Below are 13273 nucleotides of genomic sequence, written 5' to 3'. Positions count from 1 at the left end.
GTTAATATTTGAAGAATTACTCATATTCAAGAGATATTAGATTGGTTCGATGCTCAAAGAACATACAAGTATGTTGTGTGAACTGACGCTCATGATCACATCACATGTGACGTCATAGATCTATGACTCGACGTGCACCATATGTCTTGTGCAGGATTAGCGTGTAAAGTTTGGAAGTCACGTGCTGCATATCGTGATACAATCACATTAAAATCAGACCTTAGTTCTCGCTACCACTAAACAAAGATCTGAGGACATCCCATTACGGGTCACGTCAGACCGACCTTGCGCGAACTTTGACCGACCAATGGATTGACCAATTTAGAAGGGAGCTTTCTCGTGCTGTACGGCACTAATTTCAAATTGGCGACAACGTTTCGAAACATATTTTGACAAATTTGAAAAGTGAACAAAAGAACATTCTGCAATGGCTAATAGATGGTCTAGATTGTATGGATTCAGTCGTTAAACCCGTAACTATATATCGTTCAGAATACCCCATGTTAAAGTTTTCCAGGTTGCATGATTAGAAATCACATTCCGACTGTCACTTTCATAATCTGGTAAGCGACGCTCTGATAAGTCAGATGAAAGGTCGTTCTTGACGTGACCCCTAATGGGATGTCTTCAGATCTTTGTTTAGTGGTATTGAGAACTAAGATCTGATTTTAATGAGATTGAATGTGATAAGAATAAAGACACTCTGTGGTAACACTTGACTGATTGTTAGTTTTGTCATTAAATGGTACACATTGGAAACATGTCTTCTTAACCTACATACAGTGTTGAGTATTTATGGTAGATGTGTGCCAATGATGCTAGCAAACATACAAATATTTGTTCTGCACAAAATTCGTGTTTCAAACTCTGGTTGTAAATTCAAAATGTCGCACACTGAACTTTTTACCGAACATTATGAAACATATTTGGAAGACAAAGGCGGAGAAGTGGCATAAGGATCACATTGGGCCACTTGATAGTTTGCTTAAAGTTGTGAAAAACTTTGAAATATTGCTGTGAAAATAATCAGACATGTTCAAATGGCTGACAAATACCCTATCTTGCTAATTACACTTGCAAGTTTTTGCAAGTCAAATACACAAATATGGCTAAAATGAATTGAAAAGGCAGATTTTAGGAGTTCAACTGAAAATTTAATGTGCAAGCAAGTCCTTGACCAAAGATGAATTATTTAAAATAGGTTTGTAATGTTTTATGTACATCTATAAAAATCAACGTGGCTCAAAGCCTTCTCTTCAAATAGTCGAAAAAAGATTAATGACAACCTGTAAAATCAGCCATTGTTTCACGTTTTATTCTTACTTTTGTATCTAGAGTTTTCATAAGTACCAAACAAGCAAATGTTGAAATGAACAAAGTTTGGTTCTCAATGTCTGAACATTTTGCCCACTTTATAAATTCCGCAGATCCTGTGAGCCAAAAAGAACCTACCCTGACCTTTATTAGACCTCCAAAACCTTTCGCCTCTTGTACACTCACTGGTATAGGTTTGACGAGAACTTCAGTTCAGCTCATTTCTTACTCTGTTTTAAAGTTCAGAAGAGTTTGTTGTGTCCAATCATGGTCATGAACTGTATACACTGGTAAAAATTGGATGGAAATTCCAGGAAACTATGGAGGGAGGGGGGGGGGGGGTCATTTAAAAGTGACACAGTTCTATTATTTCAATGAATTGAACATAATTTAGAGACTGGTCATTTATTAATGGGAGGAGGGATGGGGGTCATGAAACTTTTTACTTGGTGAGGGTGGAGAAAGGGGACAAGACTTGATACATAATGCGGTGTGTCTGTCAAAAATATGATACATTCCTAAGAAAGGTTATTGCACCCCGTATATTAGATGAGTCCCGATTTACTTAAAGAAGCAATGAAACATCAACAAATATCTGTTTCTCACCTGCAGTGTGCTGCCTTTGTTATCCAGAACTGGTCACTGCCTAGGTCCATTCCATTATGGGCTGGAAAAAGTGTTTTTGATATCAATTCATTTCATTTATCAAGAATGTGTAAATATGCAATGATATGAACATACAGGTAAGCACGGATGCAACAGGTGGCGTTGTTGTGGCTGCATAGTGCAGAGACGTACATGAAATGCATGACAGAATAACTAATAATGTTATTTGATCACATGAATTTCGTTTTAATTTCATATCTTCATGAAAAATATCACACTATGGTATTTTTTCAAATTAACATGTAAAATTTGAACATTATCAGTCATTTATTAAAGGTAGGTTGAGGGTGGGGGATGATGGGGGTATTTTGGGGGGAGTCAGCACAATTTGACACAGTTCTAAGACCTGTCTCATCACTGTCCCCACCAACCATCCTCCATAATAAATTACCAGTCTCCCGTGCACTTATTGACATACATTTAATTCTCAACAGGGGGCATGGGTGGCCCAATCATCTAAGGTGCCATGATTCACTGTGCAGAATTACGTCCCTTGGGCACACCAGAAACCTATTATTGTGGGTTCGAATCCTGGTTCGCCCTGATTATGTTTCAAGGTTTGTCAGCACTATACCCATGCTCGTGGGTTTCACCGAAGTGGTAAACGTCTGAGACCTGCATCATTTCGGGCTTTCCCCCTACGTTAAGCTGACACGCTGTGATATAACTGGCATGCTGTTAAAAGCGGCGTTAAACCCAACTCACTCACTCACTAATTCTCAACAATACATGGCTTGATTCAAAGAAAATAGTCATTATCTTGCTTGTTTATTAAAAGGAATTGTGGCATGAAATCCTTGATTAGTTTAAACGCGGAATATGGTACAGCTGACAGGTTCCTATTGATAAACGGTGTCACAGTCATTGATTGCCTCTTGTCCAGTTTCATTACCTGTAGAATACATTTGGCAAATGTGCAACTGACCCAGAATGTGTTTGTATAGTAATTGTATATGTATGATATCAGCTGTACCAGTGACCGTTTTAATTACCGTATTCGACGTAATAAGCGCCAAGGGCGCTCTCAAAATTAGAAATAGGGGGCTCTTATTAGAATATTATTTTAGTGGGAAAAAAAACAGAGTTGAAAGATAAATTTCGTGGTTTATGGTGACAGCCTGAAATGTTTATGTACGACAGATATATCTTTCCAGAATTTAATTGCCCACAATTAAGGGTGCATATAACATATGCATATACACGAATAAATAAGTCTTGTGTACATTGATCAATCGGAAGGGGTGCTAATTAGGATTGTTTACTAGCCAATATATCAGCAAATATTGTCGTGGGCACTTATTAGAGCGGGGCGCTTATTACGTTGAATACGGTACTCGTTCCAGTGACCGTTTTAATTACTTGTTCCAGTGACCGTTTTAAGCAAGGTTGGATGGAGATTATTAATTTCATATAGGTGCAGGAAGGTTTGTAGCTTAATTGAACTGGATACGCCATTTGGTGGAAATCTTGCATTGTCAAGACACAATTGTGCATAATATCAGCATATATGTAGTAGTAGTAGCAGCTGTAGCAGTAGTAGTAGTAGTAGCAGCTGTAGCAGTAGTAGTAGCAGTTTTTTTAGTTGCATTAGAACCAGTAGTAGTTATGTCAATAGTGGAAGTGGTGGTAGTAGTAGCATTAGTAGTAGCAGTAGCAATAGTAGTAGTCGTAGTAGTTGCAGTAGTTGTGTCAGAAGCAGTGACGACAGCAGCTGCAACATCAGTAGTGGTAGTTGTCAGCAGGAACATTCTGGTCACACTCACTCACTCACTCACTCACTCACTCACTCACTCACTCACTCACTCACTCACTCACTCTTGTTGTAGGAAATTAACGTTAAATAACCCTTGACAATATTTGTAAAATACCGGTAAATGTTTTGCCTTCTGCATGTTCGACATGAAAATCGGTAAAACTAGAAATTAACCAGGTTGGCACACATATGAGCTTGTCTTTCAGCTGGCAGGAAATAACAAAATCAGCAGCCGTTTGAATTCTTTTTCCTCCTCAGTATCTGCGAAGAAAGGATTCTCTTTCTACAATTTCCTTTATGAAAACACAGGAAAGACATCAAGGATTCTTCTAATCCTGATTTACATCAGCCAGGAGCCAATTAGGACCATTTTGGCATCAACAAATCCCTTTCCTGGGTTGTTTCCTTTTATTTCCCATCTTGACTTCCGATGGTGCTAACCTTGAATGGTCTCATAATCCATGTCAGCAGATTATAAGGACCTCGTACAAACCTACGCATTCTGTTATAGATCACTGTCTGGGATCTTGATAGGTCGGAAATACTGTCAATGCGACTTTAATTTACCTCACTCACTCACTACTGTCAGTGTTTTGGGGGATGGCGCTAATAAAGTTTTGACTCCATAACATATGAGAAAAGAGAAATTTATAAATGAAAAATATTACTTGTTTCCCCCAATCCTTCGCAGTTTGTTTGCAGAAGTCAAAAGGATATTAAACTGATGCTTATAACTTTCAGTATGTTTAAGTCATCAAAACATAAAAAAGTGGAAGAATATTTTACAATAAACTGATTAGATCAGGAAAATTGCATCTTTGTGTTGAATGCGAAAACCCGATTGATATAGAATTGCCGTGGAATATTATCTTCAACCATTTTAAGAAATGTACAAGTTAATCGACTTTCAAAGTCAAAGTCAAAGATATTTATTGCATGTAGGGCCTCCGGCCAATGCACAAGAGAGTTACAAAAAAGTAGTTTACATATTTGGCTATATACTCATGTTTAACAATTTGTTTCTGAGGGAAATTGCATTTTTAAAATTTATAGCCAGTTTTGATATGACAGCATCATCTTTTGAAGAAAGACGAGAAAAAAAAGCAGGTACTTTCTTCTTAGGTCACAATAATAAGGACAGACAAAAGTAAAATGAATTTCATTTTCTATAGCTGAATGACATAATGGGCACAGCCTCTTCGACGTTTCAGTTTACATTTTTCTTCCTTCATTTATCATGAGATCTAACAATCCAAGCCTAAATTGAATAAATGGACATCAAAGGGTTCTTGATGTTAATGTAGATAAGTATTTTTCTGGTTGAATAAGACTCTTAAACGTTCTGTACAAGTCATACCTTGAACTGATTTCTAGAGTGGAATGCCATTCCTGATAAACAAATTTATAGATTGTTCACGAAATTGTTTCAAAAAGAGTTTAACATTCAATATAGATTAATTCTTGGAACTATTGACAAAAAGAAAGAATTATTGAAAATAACAATATTTGACATAAATGTTTGCACTCTTTTCATTGAACCAGGAAACATTGGTCATGAGTTTGTATCGTGTACATTTGTGAAACCTGGAATTAATGATTTGTCTTAACTTGAAACACAACTTTATTAACCGTGTCCCAGGTTTCAGCTGCTATAATAAATGGGATATCGATATCTCGAGTATCCAAGGCAAAAACTTATTAAAAGGATATTAAAACCTAACTGATATCCTGATTCTGGGCCAAGTATAAGGTTGCACTCACTCACTCACTCACTCACTCACTCACTCACTCACTCACTCACTCACTGTTATGAAATATAAGAAAAAGGAACCCAGAGACTCTCTTTATTTTCAGATTTTCTTGATACTGCAGTAATCTAGACTTGCCCACTATTATAGACTTACATGGGCTGTATTGGATATATTTGTTTCAGATCTGTATGACAGACTTTTCAACCATTGGTGTATAATGTTAGCATAATCCATTGACTGGAAAACAACCTACGTTACCCGTGTTACCCAGTTCCCTCAATTGTCCAAACAATATTCATACCGAGCAGCCATTGTGGACACACAATCCCCATGATGATTGAGAAGGTAATCTTTCTATTGACCTAATCATTCTAATCATTACCCAATCCATTCCATGAACACAGACACTTTATGGATGATAAAGCCTTGTATTCCTAATATAACCCTATCTGATGAACGACCCAATATAGTTTGACCTCATGACCTTTACATTCATCACTGCCGTCTGCTCAAGCATGTATGGTTCCTGATGTCTACAGGGCAAGACTAATTGCTAGACATCTGTCCGTTCCATCTTCAAACTTTCATCGCATTGATTCTCACATCCTGTTAGAGTTCAGTGAGTCGGATCATTATCTTAAAGTGTGGTATTATTATAGGCGATGTTAATTGAAGAGATCAATATTATTTTCAAGTACCTCTAACAGATTGTGATTGATGGTGTTCGGATCAGTGCTGCACATGATCTGTGTGTATAACATAGATATTTCCTGCAGTGATGAGGCTATGTCAGATCTGTCACTTCTGCATCAGAGCTGACTTAATTGATGGGTAGTTAGTGAGTGTGAGTGAGTTGGGTTTAACGCCGCTTTTAACAGTATTCCAGTCATATCGCGGCGTGTCAGCTTAATGTGGGAGGAAAGCCCGAAGTGATGCAGGTCTCAGGCGTGTACCACTTCGGTGAAACCCATGAGCACGGGTATGGTGCTGACAAACCTAGAAACATAATCGGGGCGAACCGGGATTCGAACCCAAAATCATAGGTTTCTGGCGAGCCCAAGGGACACAACTCTGCACAGCGACTCGCGGAGCATGAGACGACTAGGCCACCCGTGCCCTCTTGATTGGTAGTTAGCCTCAGTGACTTGTTGGATTGTGTGTACCTGACTGTGTGGGACTTTGCCTTTAATATCAATCACTGGTTTGTCTGGTCCAGATTCACTTATTTACAGATCGCCTTCGTGTAGCTGGAATATATCTGAGAGTAGTGTTAAACCACAAACAAAATAAAAGAACTGAATCTTAAGTGCTGTATGTCTTTTTACACTTCTAAGCTGACATGCTGTGATATAACTGGAATATTGTTTAAAGTGGCATCAAACTCCACTCACTCACTCACTCACTCACTCACTCACTCACTCACTCACTCACTCTAAGCTAAAGACATCATTTCCACAGACAACAGATCAATGTTCAGCTTCCAAGGAATATAAAACCCAAGCTCTTATCTCATCCTACTTGGTACCCATTCACTGCTGGTTTATTAGGGAACATATTTGATAACGAGTGTAGCCAAATGACACCTGTAAGTCTAACACTATTTAGCAAACAGGGTGGTCAGATGTGGACATTGTATTGTGGACCAACACTAAATGCACAATAGTTTGACTTCCTGTAAATCCGCAGCCCCTGAAAATGTAAATACCGTATCCTTTTCTCAAATGTCAAAGACGCTTATACAGGATACCAGTGGATCAAGTTTATCATAAGGTGATCTTTACTACGGTTATTTAAGAGATAACTTTATGGCCAAATACCTTCTTTCCCCGGTCAGGTGACATTTGCCAGACATTTTCACTAATCATGTTACATCAAAGACCTTTGTTTCTTGGGTTAACATCAGAAACATGATTTTAGGATTGAAGTTCAGCGGCTAAACCATTTTATTTATAATAGTTAATGATGTTGTTCATCAAGTTATGAAATGACTGAATTGGAACACTGACTTCTTGGAGGAAGGAAACATCTTGTGGCATTTTCATCAGCAGCACTCATGTTTTGATGGTTAAACCTGCGTCACTTAACACGGAATTGGTCCGTGTGTTTATTTTTTTCTTTCAAGATGAAACTTATTTGTTGCTTGAGCACTCCAGCAGAGAGAACTTCCTTGTTATCTGTTGGAACACATTTCCTTGACTGCCTTTTTACCCTTAATGTTTTGCACTTTTTTATGGATTGAAGGATTCAAGAACTGGTACTTTCTCCTCGGTGTTGGGTGGTGATGATGATGATGATGTTATGATGATGATGATGTTATGATGATGATCTTACTCAATGTTACATAATGTAACAAAGCTGTTGATGGATTAATATGGTGGAAGAAATATTACAAAAATATAATCTTAATAAATCCCTTCTTTGATCTTTCTTATCAACTTTGAATGCAAATGTGTCACTACAAACCAGTTGCAGATTTGGTGCTTTCAGAACCATTCGAAGCACAGATGGACCATCATCTTTCTCAGCTTGAAATGTTTTAACATGACTATTAGTAGAATTATTGATGTCTAAAGAAATCTATATGTGTACGGACACCTTTTACCAATTCCTTTGATTCTTGCATCAGTCTTTGATGGAACTAATTCCCATGCCTGTTTGTGCAAAGCTGAAGTATAAAATTTGAAGGTGTGATTCCGAATCTTTCTGATGGTTTTTCAATAACTTGACATAAAACATCAAAGGTACTTTCATCAGATAGTAAAACCTGGGTAAAAAAACACATTTTTTAAAATTTAAATAATACTTATTTCATCTTCTTGTTGGTATTTTGTTAAGATATTCAGGAAATGTGATTGGGTGATGTTTTAAAAAAAAGGACATGATTCTTTTATTTTATTTGAAATATTCTTTTCATCCTGATAATGATTCTTGGTTTGTCAGCACCATACCAGTGCTTGGACATGGGGTTCCCCAAAGTGGTAAACATCAAAGATCTGCATCTTCCTGGGAGTCCTCTCACGTTATGAATCTGTCATGCCATGATGTAACTTCTCTCATAACTGTGTGTTAAAATCTGATGCACAAGATTAAATAAAAAAAATTCAATTCCTCTTAACACCAAGATATTCTTTCTTATTTCCCCCTCCCTGTTGCCTGCACATTGCACTTCAAGTTCATAACGCAGGGAATAAATCAGCTTGTTGATTTGAGTTGAGTGTATGACAGCAAGACATTCTTCCAGACATCTTCACGAGGCAAGAGAGTTAACTGACTATAAAAGTCCATTTTCCACCCTTGCCGAACAAGGCTGGTATTATGGAGTTACATTTTGGCTGGACTAACGAGTCTATGCATAGTCCAATCAAAATCGCACACTGAAATCGAAATCCGGTTCGTTAACTGTCGTTCAGATTTCGGTCGATTGCAGGATTTGCAAAGCATGTGCACCGCCAACTCGTTGTCAGCAAATATTTTCCAAATCTTTCCATGTTTTTAATCAAGGTGCTAACGTGATTTGATGCATTTCGCGATGTAAGACACGTTTTATCACAATATAGATATTGATTATCGATCAGATCATCCTGACCGGGCGCCACCATTTTGTGTGAAGGAAACGCAAGTGATACGAGAGGTGGAATCTGATTGGTCCATAGGAGAGGCTTAGAAGGGACATAGCTGGTAATAGCCACTGGTGGCGCTACGGTCGAGCCCAGTAATTCCAGCCTAGTTCGGCAAGGGTGAAAACTGGACTTTTAAAGTCAGTTAACTCCCTTGCCTCGGGAAGATGTCTCCCAGACAGAGGAGTCAAGTGTGTGAGGATGTTATTCCACCGATGATCGTAGAGGTACGCAGTCGTAAGTTTATGTGGAAGTACACTGCTCTATGAATTTCATCAACCTAGCCTACCGTCGTACAAGGCGATCTTAGTGCTAAGGTGATCGTAACCCCCATACCTTAACATAGACTTGCGACAGTTGTAGCGCTGAGGTTGTTTTGTAAGACGGCACCCAGGACACTAATGCAACCTGCTTGGAGACGTGAATGGTGTTTTAAATCAAATTCAATCTGTCATTCACTGCTGTATCATTAAATGTCATCAAATTACCATTTAGATATTCTTCTATTTCCTTCTCTAGTTCTATATTTTGCTTTAAAAATTTGCAATCAACGCCTCCACAATACTGAGCATCAGGCCCTTTAAGACATGATAATAGAAATATGACACTAATGAGAATTGACATCTTTACATGGGTGACTTTCAATTTCCCAGTTTTACCTAAGAGCTTTGTGTGATAATTCATGATTACATGCAGTGCCGTTTGAAGAACTGAATAACACAATGTTAGTTTTCCAAATTAGCTTCTAATTTGAGTTCCAGTTTTCTTTCCCACAAGGATGGTGTTTAGTGTTCACAATGTAGTGTATTACCGGTTTCGATAATGGAGTTTGCTCTTGCTTTGATTAAAAGGTAAAAAAAAGAATGTATCTCATTTATGTGCAAAACTTGAAGGAAATTTAAGTCATTTGACTTTTACAGGATTTAATGTAGTTCGCTCCCATGAAACAGAATTGAGATGGAGTGCATGAGATGAGATGAAAAGTCCAATTATACTACTCAAAAAATGTAGAGACCACAACTCTAGTAATATGAACGAATCTGGTGGTCCTTAAGTTTCTTTGAGTAGTATGAAGGTAATTGGCAGTCTCTTGTTGTTACATAATATCTTACTGATGGTGTGTACCACAGCAGAAAATCTGTTGATAATATTGTATACCCCAGTACATAATCTATTGATAATCCTGGGTACCACAGCAGAAAATCTGTTGATAATATTGTATACCCCAGTTGATAATCTGTTGATAATCCTGGGTACCACAGCAGAAAATCTGTTGATAATATTGTATACCCCAGAAGATAATCTGTTGATAATCCTGGGTACCACAGCAGAAAATCTGTTGATAATATTGTATACCCCAGGAGATAATCTGTTGATAATCCTGGGTACCCTTTATATTATCTGTTGGTAATATTGTACACCCCAGGAGATAATCTGTTGGTAATCCCGGGTACCCTGTAGATTATCTGTTGATAATATTGTATACCCCAGTAGATAATCTGTATGTAATATTGTATACCCCAGTACATAATCTGTTGGTAATCCCGGGTACCCTGTAGATAATCTGTTGATAATACTGTATACCCCAGTAGATAATCTGTTGGTAATATTGTATACCCCAGGAGATAATCTGTTGGTAATATTTTATACCCCAGTAGATAATCTGTTGTTCATCCTGGTACCCTGTAGATTATCTGTTGATAATACTGTATACCCAAGTAGATAATCTGTTGATAATATTGTATACCCCAGTGGATAATCTGTTGGTAATATTGTATACCCCAGAAGATAATCTGTTGGTATTATTGTATACCCCAGTAGATAATCTGTTGGTAATATTGTATACCCCAGTAGATAATCTGTTGGTAATATTGTATACCCCAGTAGATAATCTCTTGATAATCCCAGGTACCCCAGTAGATAATCTGTTGGTAATATTGTATACCCCAGTAGATAATCTGTTGGTAATATTGTATAGCCCAGTAGATAATCTGTTGGTATTATTGTATACCCCAGTAGATAATCTGTTGGTAATATTGTATACCCCAGTAGATAATGTGTTAGTAATATTGTATACCCCAGTAGATAATCTGTTGGTAATCCCAGGTACCCCATTAGATAATCTGTTGGTAATATTGTATACCCCAGTAGATAATCTGTTGGTAATATTTTATACCCCATTAGATAATCTGTTGGTAATATTGTGTACCCCAGTAGATAATCTGTTGGTAATATTGTATACCCCAGTAGATAATCTGTTGGTAATATTTTATACCCCATTAGATAATCTGTTGGTAATATTGTATATCCCATTAGATAATCTGTTGGTAATATTTTATACCCCATTAAATAATCTGTTGGTAATATTTTATACCCCATTAGATAATCTCTTGGTAATATTGTATACCCCAGTAGATAATCTGTTAGAAATATTGTATACCCCAGTAGATAATCTGTTGGTAATATTGTATACCCCAGTAGATAATCTGTTGGTAATCCCAGGTACCCAAGTAGATAATCTGTTGGTAATATCGAGTATGCAGAAAATAATATGTTTATCTGTCAATAGGATATGTCGATTGTGTTCACCATGGTAGATAATCTAGATATTCAGCAGTTTTAAAACATACACCGACAACAAGCCATGACAAGCACTGTCGGACATGCATACTAGTATACATCACACACCATGACACATGTCTTTGTGTGAACTGACTTGTACTGCCTGTCTGCACATTGATGTTGACACCTGCATAATATGTTTGAACTACACCTTCAACAGCTCAATATTTCATTGTAATTGAGAACATATATTTGCATCAGTCTATGTGTGCATCCAGTGCAGCTGTGACAAGGACAAGTTCGTGGCATACTGTCAGTCCATTGTGTGACGTTATTTCCGGTGAAATGATTTATGCAATTTCAATTCAATGACTCATGCCCTGATGATTGTATTGCAATCGATTCTACCCCAATCTCATTAAAATCAGATCTTAGTTCTCGCTGCCGCTAAACAAAGATCTGAGGACATCCCATTACGGTTCACGTCAGACTGACCTTTCGCGAACTCTGACCGATCAATGGAATTACTGACAAGAAGTTGACATTAGCCAATCAGAAGGCAGCTTTCTCGTGCTTTACGGCACTAATTTCAAATCGGCGACTACACTTCGAAACATATTTTGACAAATTTTCGCTTAAAAATTTGAAACCTGAACAAAAGAACATTCGAATTGCTAATATATGGTCTAGATTGTATAGATTCAGTCGTTAAGCCCGTAACTATCATTTGGAATACCCTGTTCTAAAGTTTTCGAGGCTGCATGATGAAAAATCACATTCTGACTGTCACTTTCATGATCTGGTAAGCGACGCTCTGATTGGTCGGATGAAAGGTCGTTCTGACGTGACCCCTAATGGGATGTCCTCAGATCTTTGTTTAGCGGTAGCGAGAACTAAGATCTGATTTTAATGAGATTGATTCTACCCACAATTGGTAAATCACGGTCTGATCACTGATTCAGATTACCCCTCAGTGGATATTTTACACACAACATGGTGCATCTCTGAACTTCCTTGCAGATGGTTGACAATCAGTGCACTGTCAATCATTGCAATATGAATTCCATCAAACCTCAAATGCAGTTGGCCGCCTCAGTGGTCTAGTGGTAGAGCGTCTGCCTCAGGAGAGCGAAAGACCTGGAGTTTGAACCCCCAGCCTCGTCATATGAAAAGATGTATAGAGATGGTACTTGTCGTTTCTCTGCCTGGCGCTTGCCATTTAGGGGTCTACTGGTCAGCTCGGAGTCAGTATACTGTGTCTGAGTTGGGTATTCATGTGAAACTGTGGCATGGTATTTCAGTGGGCTAGCACTGTAAAATTGGCATTAGTCTGGACTAGTACAAGCAAACGCATGCGTGCGTGCATGCGAGCATGTATGTCGCTATAAAAGTGCAATAATCTTGGACGCAACATTAAACCCCATTTCACCTACCTCACCTCAAATGTTGTTGTTGAAAATTGTCTCCCTGCAATGTTGGTGGAATATAAAGGCTAAGGTCACATGACAACTTACAGTGATGACATTGTTGATGACATGTGTGTTTTTCAGCCGGTGTGATACAAAACAAATAATTACTATTGCCGAGGTCAATATGCTACAACAAGGACC

The 13273-nt window shown here is 37.9% G+C and overlaps 2 protein-coding genes across 2 annotated transcripts in view; one reads left to right on the top strand and one right to left on the bottom strand.

The window, feature by feature from the left end:
• The window catches only part of LOC124145165 (ATP-dependent DNA helicase Q4-like), a 436547-nt gene that overhangs the window by 76938 nt on the left and 346336 nt on the right, over nucleotides 1-13273 (top strand). The window lies entirely within an intron of this gene.
• Nucleotides 1-13273, bottom strand: part of LOC124145245 (cholecystokinin receptor-like) — a 92531-nt gene that overhangs the window by 4582 nt on the left and 74676 nt on the right. Inside the window, exon 3 of the mRNA XM_046515019.2 lies at nucleotides 1921-1981. The gene's annotated coding sequence lies outside the window, so the exon portion shown is untranslated. The remainder of the gene's footprint in view (nucleotides 1-1920; nucleotides 1982-13273) is intronic.

The sequence above is a fragment of the Haliotis rufescens genome, unplaced genomic scaffold (genome assembly GCF_023055435.1).
Source record: "Haliotis rufescens isolate VD_foot unplaced genomic scaffold, xgHalRufe1.0.p SCAF_17, whole genome shotgun sequence".
NCBI lineage: Eukaryota > Metazoa > Mollusca > Gastropoda > Lepetellida > Haliotidae > Haliotis > Haliotis rufescens.
The sequence above is the reverse complement of the archived record's forward strand: the minus strand, read 5'-3'. Positions and strand labels throughout refer to the sequence as shown.